The following is a 20015-nucleotide window of genomic DNA, read 5'->3' as shown; positions in this document are numbered from 1 at the left end:
CTACCAGAAAGTTATAGGGGAGATGGATGGGTGAGGATATAAGAGAAAGTAGATTGGGGGAGGAGCTATTCAGTGAGATTGCTGTTTTGGGGTAGTGGGTAGGGCAAAGATGGGGAGAAAGTTTGTAACTCAAAATCTTGCGGAATGAATGTTGTAAACTAAAAATAAATATAAAAATTTTAAAATAAAAAATTTACAAATAAAAAAAGAAAGGAAGGAAGTACATTTCTTCATTTTTTTTTATAAGTTACTACAATGTCTGACATATAGTACTTATTTAATAAATTTTTTTTTTTGCTTTTTTTCTTTTGGAGGGGCAATTGGAGTTAAGTGACTTGCCCAAGGTCACATGGCTATTTTTTGTGTTAAGTGTCTGAGGCTGGATTTGAACTCAGATCCTCCTGACTCCAGGGCCGATGCTCTATTCACTGCACCACCTAGCCACCCCCCCTATTTAACAAATTCTTGTGGAGTTGACTTTTTTGGAGCAAATATTGGTCATAATAATCCTAAGAAGTTGACTAATATTCCTTTAAAAAATTTTGTGATTATTTTTTAATATTTATGTAGATATTTATTTATTAAATTAGAAGACCAAAACATATATGTGACAATGAGAGAAAAAAAAAAACTGCGGATGCTGGACCCAATAACAGAAGTAGAGCCCAAGGCCCACAGGTGATCTCAGCAAAGCCTCCCATGTCCACTGAAGCAGGCTGCCCCAGCCCCAACACAGGCTGGGGTGGGAAGGGGCCAAGGCCACCCAGGGGTTGCCTACCTCAGGCCACAGAGGTTGCCCAGGCCCATCTTGCAGCTGCACTCCCCATGCCTTCCGGAGGAATCCTGTGCCTTGGGAAGGGCCCATCGCACATTCCCCATGTCCACCCTGGCCCCATTCCCTGATGGAGGCCCCACCCCCCATTTGGGCATCCTTTCTGCCTCCCCAGCTACTAGACCAATCTCCAGGCCCAAGGTTAGGTGGACACACCCCAAAAGCCCCTCCAGGTATGTGCAGGGACAGTGCAGCATTTCTGGGACCAGGACTCCTCAGGGGAGCCCAAAGGATGGTGTGGAAGCATCTGGTCAAGGACCTGTTACAGCCCATCCTGGGTAGGCAGGGCCTGCAAAGGAAAACTTGGGCTGCTAGTCAGAATCTGTTGAAAAATAAAGGGGGGGGGGAGAATTACTGCCTTCTCTGCTATGAAAATAATCCAAATTCCCAAAGAAAAGCATTTGGTCCTGACCTGAGAACAGAAGTCACTGACTGTACAATCACCAGCATACACTTTGCACACACGTGTGTGTCCACACGCAATCTGACAGTCAACATCCAGTAAAAAGGGATGCAGCATGTTCTGATTGGGGAGGGGAACACCCAGACTACCCCCCCACCCCCCACCCCCCGGTTTTGGCTTCCAAAAGGTCGGCCACTCTCCATTCACTGAGCCCCAGCACAGAGGACTGGCCTTGGTAAGGTACACTACTTCTAGGTCCATCAATGGGCCTCTTTGCCCCCGACTCTCCCTCCAACACCCTGTGGACCCGCCAAGCGGAAATGGGCGCCGGCACTCACCTTGGTCAGTAGTAAAGCAACAGGACAGTGAGAATGGGCCCAAGTATCGTCTGTGCAGTGACGGGAGCCCACCTGTCCCTGTCAATGAGGAGGAAGGTCCCCCTTGGGACAGAACTTCATAAACATCATAGGAAGGGAAGCTTGGCAAGAGCGAAGGGGATTCTTAACCAGCTAAAGGTGGTACGTTTCACAAGCAGCATGCTTCTGGGAAAGGAGCACATGGCATGCCTTTCACACACGATCTCGGTGAGTGCCCCTCAGGAGACAACGAAGGGCACACAGGCGGCCTCCTGGGTGAACCTGGGGACCACCACAATGGTTCCCATGAGCAGCAGGGAAGGCAGCAGGGCAAGGCGGCGCGGAGCAGTGGACTTTCCCTCTCTGGCTCAGGGCAAGTAGTAACGGAGTGCCCTAAGCAGAGGTGGAGGGTGCCAACCCCGCGGCCACACTGGCAGGAAGGGGAATAAATACACATGACACTTCTCCCACCCCAACAAAAGAGTACATCGGGCATCGCGGCTAGTAAGTGGAAAAACCCACATGCGTCTGCAGTGACCACAAAAGCACATAAGGCTGGGGGACACATTAATGCCAAGGAGAGAGAGGCCAATCATTTGGGGACGAGGTGCCTGGTGCCATCTTCCTCCCTCCAAATCCCTTGGGCGGGGCACGCCCCACGGGGCCCTAAGACTCCTCCGCGATCTGCAGCAGGGAGTTGTTGGCTCCCAGTTCCCCGCTGTCCTTCCAGCATTGAGCGGATCACTTGCTGTCCATGTTGGGGAACATGTCGAGGATGGCTTTCAGGTCCTCTTCTCTACACGGCTGCTGGGAACTGACCAGTGGAGGGGCCACCACTAAGGGCATCACCCCGGGGCCACAGATTGCTGGCACCCCCATAATTGGCACATAGCCAACGCCTTGCTGGTACACTGTAAGCATCAGGACCACAGGCTGAAGCTGCCTCATCATGGCGGTTGGGAGAGACGAGTAGGACGTAACCAAGTTAATCGTGCCCTCTTTGTCGTCGCCCTGTCTCCCACTTAAGTTGTACCACTCATCTTCCACTTTGTTTTGTTTGAGAGCTTCAGGAATCGTGATGTGAGTGCACGCTATGCGGTCGTCCATGGAGAAGACGCGCTCATCAAAGATCTCCAGGTAGAAAGAGTCGACGCCGGGGGACACCATGCACTGAATCACTTTGTTCCAGCGAGGGTTCTTGGCGCCATTGTGGGCAGTGGCCGTCTCGTACACAGCGTAGCCCAGCCGGATGCGGCAGTATGGATCCATTCGGGTCATTCCATAGTTCTTTGCCAACTTCGCCTGCACCACGGTGATGCTGAGTCGGCCCACGATGTTCAGGGCTCAGCCATACTGCAGCTGCTGTGCTGCCTGGGCATCCAGCTGGATCTGCTGCTGCTGCGTGGGGGTGATGCGCAGGAAGTCCTGAGGCAGCTCACCAATGTAAACTGGGCCCTGGGTGCTGACGGTGGTCGCCATGGCCGCATCAGCAGCTCCCCTCCCTGAGCTGGAGCCCGAAAGCAGGCGCCTCCTCCTCTTCCTCTGCCGCCACCTCGGGCTCCTATTGTGATTATAATTAATATTGTCTTCCTAGTGCAACTTATTTCACTTGACATTTGTTCATATAAGTCCTTTTACTTTTCTCTAAATTCTTTTCATCAATCAATAAATCAATCAGAAAGCAGTTACTATGCACCAGATACTGTACTGAAGCACTAGAATAGAAAGAAAAATCAACAACCAAGCAACAAATAAACAATCCATTCCCTCAAGGAACAGAGATTCTAACTAGGGGAAGGACATATGTAATTCAGAACATATAATATAAATATAGAAGAGAGGGAAAGTAGCACTACAAGAAATAGCATTAGCAGCTTGGGGGCCAGGATGTTTTAGTTGAGTATAAAAAGAAAACAGAGATTCTAAGAATCAGAGGCCAAAAGAGCGTTTCAGACAAGAGGACTAGCCAGTGCAAAGTAATGGAGAAAGGGAGTGGAGTACCATGTATGGGACAGAACAAGTAAATCACTCTGCCCGGTTCACAGATTGTGTGAAAGTGAGCGGATTATAAGATTGGAAAGCTATGGAGGTACCAGAATAAATAGTTTTAAATGTCTAACAAAAAGAATTTATATTTGATCCTGGAGGTAACACAGTATGGTCTGAGTTCTATGAATGTGGAGAGGGCAAGTGATATGTTCAAATATGAATTTTAGGAGAATCCTTTTGGCAACATAGTAGAGAATGGATTGGACCTGAGACCTAGGGAAAAGAAAATAGAAGGTTATTGTGGCAGCATAGAAAAAAAGGTAATGAAGGAATTAAGCTGAGTTCATGAACTTGTGGCTAAACAAGCTCAGGAAAAGGAACATATGCCCCTTACTAGAGAAATAAAATACAAGATTTGGAAACTGATTACATATGTAGTGTTAGAGACAAGGCTCAAAGATTACATAAGGTTTTCAATCTAGATGATTTTAAGGATAGTGATATCCTCAATATTAATAGCAAAGTTCAGAATTATAGGTAGAGGCTGGGAGAAAATGTAATATTTGTTTTGTACATGTTTAACTTCAAATGTCTATGGGACATCTAATTTCAGTAACAGGCATTTGGTAATATGATAATAATTATAATAGTAATAAGAGGGGAAAGATTAAGGCTAGATTTAAAAAAAAATAATTTTATAAAATTGTGATCCATCTGAATAGAGAAAACAATTGGGTACATGGTAGTTGCTAAGATCACCAAGCAAGAAATTGCAGAAAGAAAGGTGAAGAGTGACTAGGATAGAGTCTTGGAGGAAACCTAAAATTAATGGAAGATACGTGAGTAAAAATTCAGCAAAAAATACTAAACCAAAGTATTTGTTAAAGTAGGAAGAGAATCAAGAGTGTAGTCATGAAAACACAGAAAGAAGAAAGTATCCCAAAGCATATAATGACAAACAGTGTGGAAAACTTCTTAAAAGAAAAAAATGATTATGATCAAGGAGTCCTTAAAGGAAATTAAGCTATCATTGATAATTTTGGAGAGTGCATTTTCAGTTGGGTGCTAATATTGGTTCTAGACTGCAGATGCAAGGGAAACAAGTGAGAGAAAAGTAGATGGAGTGTTCAAGGAAATTAACTGAGAAGGGGAAACTATTTAGAATCACGGGGGACAGTAATACTAGGATATAATATAATAAAAGTTTCTTTAATAATGCGGGATACTTGGGAGTGTATATAAGAAATTAAGAAATCAGTAGATAGGAAGAGATTGAAGATTAGAGAAAGGTTTGGATTATGGTAATGGTGAAGAAAATTCTGCTGAAGAAAACAGGTTGGGACAAAACCAAAGGTATATGGTGTGTGTGTGTGTGCACGCGCACTCACGCATGCATGTGTGCATATATACATATATGGAAATAGAGAGAGAAGGGGGGAGGGGATAGGGTTGGAGTTGGCAAACCAAAGGGTCATTTCATCGTCAAATCTGGAGTGGAGTAGAATATAGTGGGGGACTATGTCAGAAGTATATGAGATGAAAAGAGGAAGAGAACCTTTCAAGGATGACCTTAACTTAATAGTGAAGTATGGGGATAGATTCTCAGCAGAGAGAGAGTTGGTAGAATGAGTGATATTAGAGGCTTGAATAGAGAAGAGAAATTTTGGTACAGATATATTCCTATGTTTGTCATTTCCTATAATATAATAATGGCATATGCCATAGACTGCTTAGCCATTCCCCCATCTTTGGGGACCTCCTTTGTTTCCAATTTCCCTACCATAAGAAGTGTTGCTATGAATATAGATATCTTTTGTGTCAATTCCACATACACAAAAAGTGAAACATTACTTAGATAGAATACTTTTCTACATGGCAAACTTTATATTTAAATTTGTGGCTCCATATTTTTACAACTATTATTTTACAATTTCATGAATTTCCAGTAGAAATCTTGATTCTGATTTGTCCTCTGTCTTCATTTCTCAAATACAATTGTTTGAATAAGATTTCTAGAAGTGTGCAATACCATAAGAATGTCATATTCTACCTAAGATGTTGTTGATCTTGGGTATTTTAAAGTGATCTCAGGTCTTTCTTCTCTATTGCTTGAGGGCAAAGCAAGTTAGATTTTCCATTGCCATCCAAAAATACCCAATGAAACACATAACTTCCTTGAGCACTTCAGCAACTTTTAGTTTTCAGTACAAAATGCAAAATATATTTACTATAAACCTGTAAAACATGAAAACAAACATAAATTTTTAATATGTAATACATTTGGGATAAACCTTTTTAAGGTGTATATTCAATGTATCTAATATTTTTTTAATGAAAAGAAGTAGAAATAACAAAGAGGAATGTATTCATCTGGTGTAGGCACCTTGCCAAACATTAAGTGATTTAAAGCATATCTTTAGTTCATTATTCTTTCTCCACAAAAGGTAAATTATATTTGTATAGTTTGGGGATCAATGCACTAGGATGTTAATCTTTATCCATTTTCATAGAATTTTTTCCCATCATTATAAAAGTTGGTGCATTTTATATGGAATACAAGATTTTATTTCTTACAATAATCTGGGTGAGAAATGTGATATCAGCATTTGGATACTGTCTTTGGTCAAAGCATATGCCTTCATTTGTTTAAGAATGGGGAAGGGGGCAAAAGGCATCCTATAACAAAAGGGTAAAGATTGACAAATTGGTAAATTTGGAGGTGTTTTAAAATCAAGATTACAATGTGCAAACCAGTTTGTAAAGTAGCCAGTGTGTGTCCAGCATGGTGCTTGGCACTGAGGGTAAATGTAAAGGAAATATGCTATAAAACAACTTATATCTTCATTTGAGAAGTGACGAGCTGTCCACAAGAAGTAACACAGGGACAATTATGAAGCACTCAATACTCTATCACGTAATTAATTTAAGAAAAAGCTGTTTTCCCTTAACTTATTGATGGTATAGTGTGTCACAAAAGATATACTAAAGGATCAGCATAATTAAAAAAAAAACCTGACATCCATTTTGTGCATTTGCAATTATGTAGTAGTCTATTGTCTAAATATGGAACTGTCAACAATAGGTATTTTTCTAGAATTTTGAACATCTTTGACTTTTAAAACATGGATTGACTTTCCTCAGCTACTTTCAGCCATTTAAAAACAAAACAAAACAAAAACTAGAACTATAATCACTATGCTATTGACTAAATGTGGTATTTTTAATGTTTTTCTCATGTCAAAGCTCTTTCTAATACTTCCTGTATTCTACATTATAAATCTGCAGCTTAGAGGAATAGAGACCTAACAGGACTAATGGAAAAGATCAAATAACCCCAAAAATGTAAATAATAATTCTCAGTCTATCATATTCTAAAATTAATATGACTCCTACTTAGCTTCCTACCTATACTCCTAAGATGTGTATACATGCATGTGTGTGTGTGCATGTGTTTGTGTGTAGAGGTGGGGGAGATGGGATATGACAAGAGAATGATTAAATTTTTGAGGGTTTTTTTTTCATAATGACCGATCCTACTTGCGAAACCTCTTTTTTCCTACAATTGCTAAACTTTAACATTTTGATAATAGAGATGTCCATCGCCAGCCCCAGGGCAGCAGAGGTGGTGGTGGAGGCAGCAGCAGCAGCAGTGGCTGCTTCTGGAGTTCCAGGCCCACAAATGATGGGGGGATGAAGCAGCTGATCACAGGGCAATTACAGGGATCTCTTTGCTGGTGCTGGAGCAGGATTCTCTTGCTTTGCCCTGCTTGGATCTGGTTTGCAGTCTTGGGGTGAGGAGGAGCGCTAGTGTGGCAGAGTTTGTGGCATCTGTGGAGAGGGAGTCCTGCTCAGTTCTAAGGCAGAAAAGAGTCCCTGTGGTCACTCACAGACCAGAACACAGATTAGGAGAGGAGTAAACACCTCTCCTTTGATCATACCACCATAGAAGAATTGAAAATTTACTGGTGCCTAGAAGTAGCTCTGACAAAAGCTGTACAAAATCCCAGAAACTTAGGACAGAGCATTCTCCACTCTGGAAGTGGAGTTCTACCTTGGCAAAGAGCTCAAAAGTCAAGTAATTGGCTGGGAAAATGAGCAAACAGAAGGGAAAAAATCAGACTATAGAATCTGAATTTGAAACTCCTGACTCCAGGGTTGGTACTCTTCCCTGCACCACCTAGCCACCCCATAGGCTTTTTTGAAATGGAAATGTATTGCTATAATTTTTTAATCCTCTTGCATATTCTGCTGTGCACATGACATGCTTTTTTTTCTTATTTCATATTTAAGTTTTAATATTTAAGTTTATAATATTCTTTCTTTTCTTGTTTTGTATTTAAGCTTTAGTATTCAAGTTTAAAATTTCAAAATATTTTAAAAAGTAGATATCAATTGATAGGGAAATTACAATATTAATCATGTCACATGAATATAATGTAAGAAATGATGAAAATTGTACTGTGCCAGGACTTAACTCATTCAGACTAGGTTGGTCATTTAGAAACAAATTTGGAAAAAGGGACACAACATTCAACAAAATGAAGTTTACTTCACAGTAGCATGTTAAGTATATTAAGAAAAGACATAATATTTATTCTGTTGGGTATATGTTGCATTTCTTTTTATTTGCCACAAGACATGGTCAAAAACATATGCCAAGGCTGAGGAGCCTCTAACTCCTAGTTCACTGGGCTTTTTAACTTATGCAACCAGGGAAGTTTTCTAATAGCTTGAAACTTATTTCTCTGGATGAATCTAGCCTTTAAAATTGTTTCATTGCCTTTTAGAAAGAAAAAAAAAACTATGAAATGTGTTTTGAAGGTGTTACTTATTTTTTAACATTCATATTTTTAAACTTGAATTTCATATTTTCACTCTTCTTCCCTCCAGTCCCTTCCCCATTAATTTAGAAGACAAGCAATGTGACATCAAGTATACATTAAAAAGTATGCAAAATATTTCCATATTAGCCATGTTGCAAAAAAGAGGAAAGAAAAATGAAATGAAAAAATTTATTATAATTTGCACTCAAATTTCAACAGTTTTCTCTCTGAAGGTATATAGCATTTTTTATAATGGATTCTTCAGAATTGTCTTATACCATTTTCTTGATCAGAATAGTTAAGTCCTTTACATTTGATCATTCTTACAATATTGTCATTATTATAAAATTATCTCTTTGTTCTTCATTCTGCATTATCTTCCCAGGTTTTTCTGAAATCATCCTCCCCATCATTTTTTAAAGCATAATAGTATTCTATTTCAGTCATATACCCACAAATTGTTCAGCCCTTCCCCAATTAATGGGCATTCCCCCACTTCTAATTCTTTGACACCACAAAAAGAACCACTATAAAAATGTCTGTATATATAGATACTTTTCCCTTTTCTTTGATCTCTTTGGGATAATGATTTAGTAGTGATATTTCTGAGATTAAAGGGTATATACAGTTTTATAACCCCTTAAGCATAGTTCCAAATTGTTCTCCAGATTAGTTGGACCACAGTGTAACTCTACAAACAGTGCATTAGCATCCCTATTTTTCTATATCCCCTCCAGCATTTGCCATTTTCCATTTCAGTCATGTTAGTCAATGTGATGGGTGTGAGATGGCATGTCACAATTGTTTTAATTTGCATTTCTCTAATCAATAGTTATTTAGAACATTTAATTTATCTTACTATTGATAATTTTGATATCTTCTTCTGAACTACCTATTCATATACTTAACCATTTATCATTTCAGGAAAGGTTTTTATTTTATTTTATTGCTTTTTGGAGGTGAGAAGGCAGGGCAATTTGGGTTAAGTGACTTGACCTAGGTCACATGGCTAGTAGGTGTTAATATCTGAGGATGGATTTGAACTCCGGTCCTCCTGACTCCATGGCCACCTAGCTGCTCCTAGCCTCTTATTTTTATTAATTTGACTCTATCCCATGTATTTGAGAAATGAGGCATTTATCAAAGAAACTTGCTGAAAAATTTTCCCCAGCTAAAACTTCTTTCCTTTTCTTTTTGTCTTCATTGGTTTCATTTATGCAAAAAGTTTTCATGTAACCAAAATTATCCATTCAACCCTCCCTTGAACTCCTCTATTTTTGTTTGATCATAAACTCATTTTTAATCCACTGTTCTGATGTGTAAAATTTCCTATGATTCCCCTATTTTGTTCATGACATCATCCTTTAGGTTTCAATAATGTACCCATTTTGAGTGTGATTTGGTATGTAGTGCGAGATGTTGGTTTTTATCTCTCTCTATCAAACAGCATTATAGTTTTCCTAGCAATTTTTACCCCCAAAGCTTGATTATCTTTAGGTTTATCAAACACTAGATTACTAGGGTAATTTATTACAGTATATTGTGCAACTAACCTATTCTACGGATCCACCACTATGTGTCTTAGCCAGTACCATATTGTTTTGACGATTACTGCTTTGTAATATGGATTGAAATCTGGTACTGCTAGGGCTGCCTTACTTCATTTTTTTTCATTGATTTCCTTGATATTTTTGATCTGCAGGTGAATTTTAATTTTTTTCTCTAAATATAAAACAATACTTTCATAGTTTGGTATGGCAGTGAATAAGTACATTAATTTAGGTATAATTGCCATTTAATTATTTTAGCTCAGCTTATCTATGAGTCAATCATATTTCTCTAGTTGTTTAGATATATCTTTATTTGTAATTATGTTAAAAGTATTTATGCATGGGGCAGCTAGGTGGTGCAGTGAATAGAGGACCAGCCCAGGAGGCAGGAGGATCTGAGTTCTAATCCGACCTCAGACACTTCACACTAGCCATGTGACCTTGGGCAAGTCACTTAACCCCAATTGCCCTGCCTTCTCTTCTACAAAAAAAAAGCAAAAAAAAAATCAATGCAAAAAATTTAAATAAAATAATAGCAAGGAGATTACAGAAAAAAATATCATAAAGATTATATACTATTATCCAGGCTAAATTTACACAAGAAATACAGAACTTGCTCAATATTTGGGAAACTATAAGCATAATTTACCATATCAATAAAAAGTCACATGACTATCTCAATAGGTATAGAAAAAAACTTTTGATAAAAACATTAATTTCTATTAAAAACAATAGAAAGCATCAGAATAAATCAGGCTTTTCTTAAAATGTTAAGTAGTACCTAACTCACATCAAGAGCAGGCATTATCAGTAATGGTAATAAACTAGAGGCCTTTCCAATAAGTTCAGGGATGAAGCAAGGATGCCTCTTATATTCAATGTTGTACTAAAAATGCTAGTATAATATATACTATAAAGACAAGAAAAAATTAAAGAGTGATAAAACTAAATTATTCTGCAGATGACATAGAGGAAGATAATTTATAACTAAAAATAAAAGTAAAGTTAAAAATTAAAAAAAAATCAGTACTTGGTCTTGGTGATTCACTTTACTTATACTATTTTCATGCTAATGTTGAAAATCCTCTGGGCTGCTACCAAAGTCAGCCCTAATAGGTTTCAGTTTGGGCCGCCAGAAGGGTGCTCGCTACTCTGTTTTCAAGTGTACCTTGTCATTCAGCACTATAAAACAATCTATCACAAACCCTCCACCAGAGAGTTTTCCCTTAACATTTGACTATTTTATTAAAATATCTCAAAGCATGGGCAGCTTGTATGTAGGCATAATATGAACAGTGTCCACAAAACATTACACAAAGCTAGGGCCCACTATCTGATGAAAACACACTTTTTGGTGGGACACATAAACACAGAGTGCAGTGGTATTGAGGCATGCATGTAGGGAAAAGAGTAGCCAAGACAACTCACATCTCCAGCACTATAAAGCTTTAATTTCTCTTCTTGTGGAGTTTTCACAATCCTTCATTTGGATGAGTATATTTCTTGCTGAGTAAGTAGTTTCGCTAGTAGATGCCATAGTATATGAAGACACCAGACAAAGTAATACTCTACTCTATTTCTACCCTCTGGCATTGGCACCAGAGTCACACTCCAAAAAAAAAACTGCTCCTGGACCGAACACCTTCAGATCCTATTTACTCAGCTTTATAAGGGACATCAGGATAATGAAAATCTTCATTTGGACAATGGCCAAGCTCCCTTTCCAAGTTAATGAAGTACAGACATCCTCACTTTGTAGAGGGACTTTACATAAGTTAGTTTAATGCCTTGTTATCTGCTGCTTCCTTTTTAAAAAAAAATTTATTCTGAGCATAAGAACTAACAAGAACTCCCATAACATAGTAGAATAGGAAGGAAAAAAAAGATGATTATATTGAAACAGCAAATCTATTATGCACAACTCACTATTTCTTTTAAATATATATATATATATATATATATATATATATATGCATATTGAAGTTATCATGTAACTTTTTTTTCTTTAGGGTTTAAGATGGGAATCAATTGGTCAGAGATCAACTACTCTCTATACTAGCCTCCTCACCATATTTTCCCACTCTGCTTCCATTTATCAACATTAATATGAATACTTTAAATTGATTAAAATAGTGGTATTCTTTGTTTTTTAATCATTTATATTGACTGTTTTTCCATTCTTTTTGACCCTTATTTTCCCATGCAGATAATCATGTATTTCACATCCTGACCTATCCCCAATCATTTATTTTATGTGATATCCTCAAGGATTTTAATTTGCTTCCTCCTTTTCCTTATTTTTATATCCTTCTACTCTATTCTAAATTTTGTTCTGCCTTTAATGGGAAGGACAAAACAGAAGCAACTATGCTCTCTTATGCCAGGTAGAGATTTTGAACTATCATGTATAGTTCTCTGCTTTATTCCATTTTATTTTATTGTATTTGTAGATTTATTCCATCCTCTCTTTCTAGTATATAGTTGATTTAGTTTAGTTTTTGGTGTGGCCTTGCACTGTATCTTACTCCTGAAAAATAAATATACAAAGGAAACGAGGTCATAGTCACATTGAAACCTGATTTGTGATTTCTATATCTTGAGTCAAGCTGCTTATTCCTAACCTGTCCTCAAAAGGGGATTCACATTATATCATATCTAGGAAGCTAATTATCTCTTACAACCAGAAGTGTCCTGCTAAATGTTTAACAACAGGATCTCAAAAAACAGTCTTTTTGCATAGCAAAAGATGCATAGTACTTTTAAATTTAATCTATATTATTAACATTTTCCCCATCACTTTAATAAATCTAGTCATTTAACAAAATAATAAATCAAGCCCTGATATGAAGCATTTGTTTATTTTTGAGGTACAAATGCTCATGCTGAAGATTTCATAATCCAGACAAGTAGTTACTGATTCTAGCACACCCCTGACTATAAACCTGGGAACTGGCTAGCCTGGGAGACCCATAAACCTCTATTCTAGGGACAGATTCAATACTACTTAGCTCAACATTTGCTTGGAGAAGATGTGTTCTCTTCTTATGTTTATTGCCCAAAAACAAAATTTGTTTTATTGCCTGTTTGTCTCATCAAAGAGATAGGTCTATCTATCCCTTACTTCCCAGGAAAATGTTCTATAATGGTTCCTTTATTCCCCCATCAATGGGAAGATGTAACTTTCATTCTCCTCCCCACCCCTGAACCTAATCTCTCCCTATAGCTATTCTTATATTACTCTCCTCTGGTCTACCATGCTAGTTTACAGACAAGTAATTACTATTCCTTCTCTGCTCTCTACCCAGATGGTTTGGGGAAGGGGGTGGAGGAGTGGTGGTAGTGGTGATAATGATAGAAACTAACCAAAAATTGTTATTATTCACTTATAGGGGAACATGGGATTTAGCCCATGGAATGTTAATTTGGTTCTTTCTCTTTCCCTTTTGATTCTTTGACCTCCTTAAATCGTGAGCCCCTTAGATCTTTTTTCTTTATTTTCCTTGATGATCTTGCTTTGTTCCTTTTCCCCTTGATCTACTTCCTTTTATTTTACAATAGCTTAGAAAAAATGACAGAATCAATTTTTCTTAATCTTTTCTTGATAATTATATTTTCTTGTGTTTCTCTTGGAAGACTTTTTATATGTAGAATATTCTACTCAACTCTCCCCTCTCTGTGTTTCTTCTCTTCTCTCTCTCTCAATCAGTCACAGTCATTTACATTATTAAGTATCTTTTGTGTGACAGTAATTATACTGTTAAGGATACAAATAAAGAAGTGAAGTGATCCCTTACTCAAAGAGTTTACATTCTACTAGAGAGAAATAATACACCCAAATATAAGTAAATATAAGATTAAAAAATAAATGCAGGGTGAAAGATGGGATGAGGCACTAATGAACATCAGTAAAGGCCATTTGATGGAGATTTGACTTGAGCCTTGATTGCAGAAAGCAGTTCAAAGAAGCAGAGAGGAAGAGAGACTGTATTTCTATTATGGTGAACTGTCTATATGAAGACACAGAGGTCAGCTGCAGAGGGAGTGAGTGCAAACTATGAGGAACAGTAATTACATGAACATAGATGAAACAAAGTACAATAGTTGAAATAATGTTTAATCTGTTCACAACATAGGCTAAAATGGTATCAAGAAGGGGTTTAGGGGCAGCTAGGTGGTGCAGTGAGTAAAGTGCTGGCCCTAGAGTCAGGAGGACGTGGGTTCGGATCCAGCCTCAGACACTTAACACACACACACTCACACACACACACACACACACACACACACACAAACTTTCTATGTAACCTTGGGCAAGTTACTTAACCCCAATTGCCCTACAAAAAGGGGGGGGTTAAATGCCCAATGTCTGATTCTTTATATTTGTGTAGCATCCTAAAATCAATGTGGAAAAATATTAGCTGTAGTTGCATCTTGAGTTTAGATAGTTAGATATAACTATCCATCTATCTATCTACCTATCTATCTACATGCATATATTCATACAGTATACACACATATGAATAATACATGTGCATACATATGTACTCATATATGCACACGTGTGTACATTATTGTTGTTCAGTCGTTCAATCATGTTTGACTCTTCATGGTCCCATGGACCATACCATGTCAGGTTGTCCTATCCTCCACTATCTCCTGAAGTCTGTCCAAGATCATGTTGTTGCCTTCCATGACACTATATCCATCTTCTTCTCTTCCTTCTCCTTTTTTCCCAATGTCAGTCTTTTCCAGTGAGACCTATCTTCTCATTATGAGGCCAAAGTGCTTAAACTTCAGCTTAAAGTTTGTTCTTTCAATTGATAGTTTGAATTAATTCCTTTAAGTATTGATGGATTTGATCTCCTTTGCTATCCAAGGGACTCTCAAAAGTCTTCTCCAGCACCACAATTTGAAAGCATCAATTCTCTGGTGTTAAATTTTCCTTATAATCCAACTCTTATAACCATACACAATTACTGGAAAAACCATAGCTTTAACTATACAGACCTTTGTCAGCAAGGTGATGTCTCTACTTTTTAGTATGCTGCCTAGATTTGCCATAGCTTTGCTTCCAAGAATCAAGTATCTTTTAATTTTATGACTGCAATCACTGTCTGCAGTGAACTTTGAACCCAAGAATATAAAATCTTAATATAGATTCCATTTCTTCTTCCTCTATTTGCCAGGAAGTAACAGAACCAGATACCATGATGTTAGTTTTTTTTTTAATTTTTAATGTTAAGCTTTAAGAGAGCTTTTATACTCTCCTCTTTCACCCTCACGAAGAGGATTATTCATTCTTTTTCACTTTCTGCCATCATCTGCTGTCATCAGCATATCTGAGAGTATTGATATTTCTCCCAGCAGCCTTAATTCTGACTATTGCTTCATCCAGCCTGGCATTTTACATGATGTACAGTGCATATATATTAAATAAATAAGGTGACAGCATGCAGCCTTATTGTACTCCTTTCTAATCTTGAACCCCAATCCCAATTAAAAATCAAACATTGATTTGTAATATTTCCTTTATTGATAAATATATTTACATATATTTTTATAAATATGTGTGTATATAAAATGAAACATAAACCAATATTATCTGTGAATTTATCAACTAGTTTTCACATGCATATATAGTGTATAGACATATGTATGTAACTATGCATTATTCAGGATTAGAAATTTTACACTATAATCTTTTGTCCTAAGATAAGGTTCACTCACTGAATAATCCAATGTATTTAAAATCTATGCTTTTTGATAAATAAGTTACTTCTTCCTGACTACTTATAAATATCTCTCTTTGAAGACGAAAGGTTTTAATACTATGTGTTTGGATTATATATACTAAAGTGAATAACACATATGTGTGTGGTATATCAAAGAGTCTAATATACCATATTTGTGTATGAGTTAAAATAGAGGTTGCTCTCTGATGGCATACTGGAAATTTTGTCAATCTATATTTTGTTCTCTATTTCCAACACTTAAGGACATTTTTCTTATTTAATTTCCAAGAATGTGGTACACAAATTTTTCTTCATAATTTTTCTACTAGATAAATCTCTCTCAAATAGCCTTGCCAATCAATGTTCTCTCAGTCTATTGCTTTGAATTATAAAGAACTTAAGGGTTTTGGGTCATTTGGTATGTTTAGGAAAAATGTTTGATTATCTTTTAAGGCCACTTCTGAATTATGTCCTATATATGCCATTCCATTTCTCAGAAAGTCAGAAGCTTTACTAAATATTTTTACTAAATGTTTTAAGGTGTCTAGTCAATGTAGGATTAATGGAATATAAGATCTTCCCCATCCATTAGTAGGCCTCTGTGACCACATGTCTCCTTTTCCCCTGGAAACAGGGGCTATGTTCTCCAGTCTAAAGGTACACATGCATTTCAGTCACAGATGTCTTACTGCTTTGAGCTGAGCCCAATTCACAACTGACACTGAGGGACACACCTGAATCACATAGAACCCACTATGTGACTTGAGAAAGGAAATTGCTTAAGGGGAACTTGGTTAGGGGGAGACTTGCTTGAAGGAAGGCTTTCAGACCTTTTGGTACTAAGCCAATTAAGCACTGAGTCACTTGGGTGGTGATGCCTTCTGACTCTAAGCCTATTAATTGAAAACACATACACACACACACACACATAGTGAACCCATACGTTGGTGCTACCTGGTCAAGTGATTATGTATCTACTACTTTGTTAAGACAGTTGGAACCCTGTCTTTTGGATTCTTTCTTGAATGCTCAGTTCTTTCTACTTATATGTTTGTGCTGTTTGAAGTAAGATTATTGACCCCTTTGAAGCTGTCTTCTTTTCAGAAAAGCAGATCAAATAACCTATGCTAGCTGGCCTTCTGTGTGCTGTCATTGGTCTTACACCTACATAGCAGCTGAAAATATCATTAAAGATGCAGTCACATATTCAATTTTTGTTCTTTCAAGACTCATTTGCATTTTAATAATTCGCAAATCTTACTTTTAATTCTTGTTTTTAGGTATTCTGAAAACATTTTTATTTTTCAAGTAGGCCAAAACATTTATGGGGAAATATATGTACTTTTTCTTTTCATTCTGAACATTTCATTTTCTGTCACCTTATATGAACTTCATTTTCTCTTTAATCTTTTATTTCCATTTCTTGTTTAATTTTATTTTTAATTAAATTTTATGTTTATTTTTAGTTTACATCATTCATTTCCACAAGATTTTGAGTTACATATTTTCTCCCCATCTTTCCCCTACCCACAACCCCAAAACAACAATCCCACTGTATAACCCCTCTCCCAATCTGCTATATCCTATATCCCCCATCCCCCTCCAACTTTCCAGTAGGGCAAGATGGATCTCCATACCCTAGGGCCTGAATATCTAAATTCCCAATTGCATGTAAAAAAAGATTATATATATATTTATTTATTTACTTATATATATATATATATATATATGTGTGTGTGTGTGTGTATTTTAAACATTTTATTTTAAAGCTTTGAATTCTCGATTCTTTCCCTTCTTCCCTCATCACCCACCCTTACTGGGAAGGTAAGAAATTCAATATAGGTTGTACATGTGTACCTATGCAAAACATTTCCATAGTGGATATAGTATGAAAGACTGACTATATTTGCCTCTCTCCTATCCTGTCCCCCATTTGTTTTATTCTCTACTTTGACCCTGTCTCTTTTCAAAAGTGTGTGCTTCTAACTACCCTCCCCCCAACCTGCCCTCCCCTCTAACATACCCCCTCTCATCCCTTTCCCCCCTACTCTGCTATAGGGGGAGATACCCTATATTAGTGTGTATGTTATTCCCTCCTTAAGCCAAATTCAATGATAGTAGGGCTCACCCATTCCCTTTTGCCTTTCTGTTCTTTCCCTCCATTGTAACAGTTTTCCCTTGCCTCTTCTATATGAGATAATTTACCCCCATTCTGTCTCTCCCCATCTCCTCTCATTATATTCATCTCTCACCTTTTAAGTATCATACCTTCCTATTCAATTGATCCTATGCCCTCTGTCTATGTATACCGTACTATATATATATATATATATATATATATATATGTATATATATACATATATACACATACTCACATATGTATTCATATAGCCATATACTCTTCTTTATAATATATATGTGTTTGTATACATATATATGTACATTTATATTCCCTTCAACTATCTTCCTACTGAGAAAAGTTTCATAAGTTACAATTATCATTTTTCCATAGAATGTAAATAGTTCAACTTTGATAAGTTCCATATGATTTCTTTTCCCTGTTTACCTTCTCATCTTTCTCTTGCTTCTTGTATATGAATGTCAAATTTTCTATTAAGCTATGATATTTTTGTCAAGAATGCTTGAAAGTCCTCTATTTCATTGAATGACCATATTTTTCCCTGAAACATTGCACTCAGTTTTTCTGGGTAGGTGATTCTTGGTTTTAATTCTAGCTCCTTTGACCATCAGAATATCATATTCCAAACCCTTCAATCCCTTAGTGTAGAAGCTGCTAGATATTGCGTTATCCTCATTGTGTTACCACAATATTCAAATTGTTTTTTTTTTCTTGGCTGCTTGTAATATTTTCTCCTTGATCTGGGAACTCTGAAACTTGGCTATACTATTCCTAGGAATATTCTTTTTGCGATGTTTTTCAAGAAGCGATCAGTGAATTTTTTCAACTTCTATTTTGCACACTGATTCTAAAATATCTGTGCAATTTTCCTTGAGAATTTCTTGGAGGATGATTTCTAGGTTATTTTTATTTATCATAGCTTTCAGGTAGTTCAATAATTTTTAAATTATCTCTCCTAGATCTATTTTCCAGGTCAGTGGTTTTTCCAATGAGATATTTCACAATGCCTTCTTTTTTTGCATTTGTTTGGATATTTTTAACGTTTAACAGTATCTTGACTTCTCAAAAAGTCGCTAGTTTCCATTTGCTCCAATCTAATTCTGAAGGAGTGATTCTCTTCAGTGAGCTTTTGAGATTCTTTTTCCATCTGGCAAATTCAGCTTTTTAAGGCACTCTTCTCCTCATTTACTTTTTGAGCCTCTTTTGCCATTGGAGTTAGTATGTTTTTAAGGTATTATTTTCTTCAGTCAAGTTGTTGACTCACTTTTCATGATTTTCTCACATCATTTTCATTTCTCATCCCAATTGTTCATTCACTTCTCTTATTTGGTTTCCAAAATCCTTCTTAAGCTCCTCTATGGCTTGTAACCAGTACATATTTTTCTTGTAAGCTTTTGATACATGGGTTCTGACTTCATCATCTTCTTCCTTTTCCATGCTTTGATCTTTTTTTGTCCCCAAAATAGGAATCTAAGGTTTGACTGCTGCAATTGCTTTGCTTCTTTTGCTTGTTCATGTTGCCACTCAATCACTTTACTTTTGAGCTTTTTGCCACAGTAGAACTCTGCTTCCAGAAAGGAGAGCTTTGTTCCAAATCTCTGGGGTTTTCACAGCTGCCAGAGCACTTTGCTGGTTGCTCTTTCAGAATTCTCCAGAGGCTCTGCACCTGGTCACATACCCCAGGACCTCCACCCAAGATTGCAATACAGATCCAAGCAGGTTAAAGCAAGAGTGATTACCCCTCAGAATGGTCACTTGGTCTCCCTACGATCTACAGGCCAGGAGCTGTGAAGTGGCTACACCACATCAGCAGCCACACCTTGGTTTCTTCTCCTTCTAGGGGCAGAGGTTGGACCACACTCTTGGATCTCCTGTTACCAAAGTCCACACTGACTTTTTACTTTGCCTTCAGAATTTATGGGTTGATAATTGTGGAAACTGCCACAGCTGCTGGTGATCCACTCTCCTGGAATACCTCCAGCCCCTGCTGGTTGGGGCTACCCTGGGGCTAAAATCATGGGCTCATGTGGGACTGTGCTCTGCTCCCAGCCCACTGTGATGAACCCTTCCTGCTGGGCTTCCAGGCTCCCTTCAGTGGGAGATTTATTTCTCTCTGTCACTTTGTGGGTTCTGTAACTCTAAAATTTGTTTGGAATCATATTTTATAGGTATTTGAAGGGGTTATGGGGAAAG

At 37.4% G+C, this 20015-nt stretch overlaps 1 pseudogene; it reads right to left on the bottom strand.

Annotated features, from left to right (window-relative positions):
* Positions 1 to 2257: 2257 nt before the first annotated feature.
* LOC138175348 (toll-interacting protein-like) lies at positions 2258 to 3070 on the bottom strand (annotated as a pseudogene).
* Between the last annotated feature and the right edge of the window lie 16945 nt (positions 3071 to 20015).

Source organism: Petaurus breviceps, unplaced genomic scaffold (assembly GCF_028583685.1).
Source record: "Petaurus breviceps papuanus isolate PSGF00001 unplaced genomic scaffold, PetGlider_PUasm1.0 77, whole genome shotgun sequence".
Lineage (NCBI taxonomy): Eukaryota > Metazoa > Chordata > Mammalia > Diprotodontia > Petauridae > Petaurus > Petaurus breviceps.
Note: the sequence above shows the minus strand (reverse complement) of the source record. Positions and strands in the feature narration are given on the sequence as shown.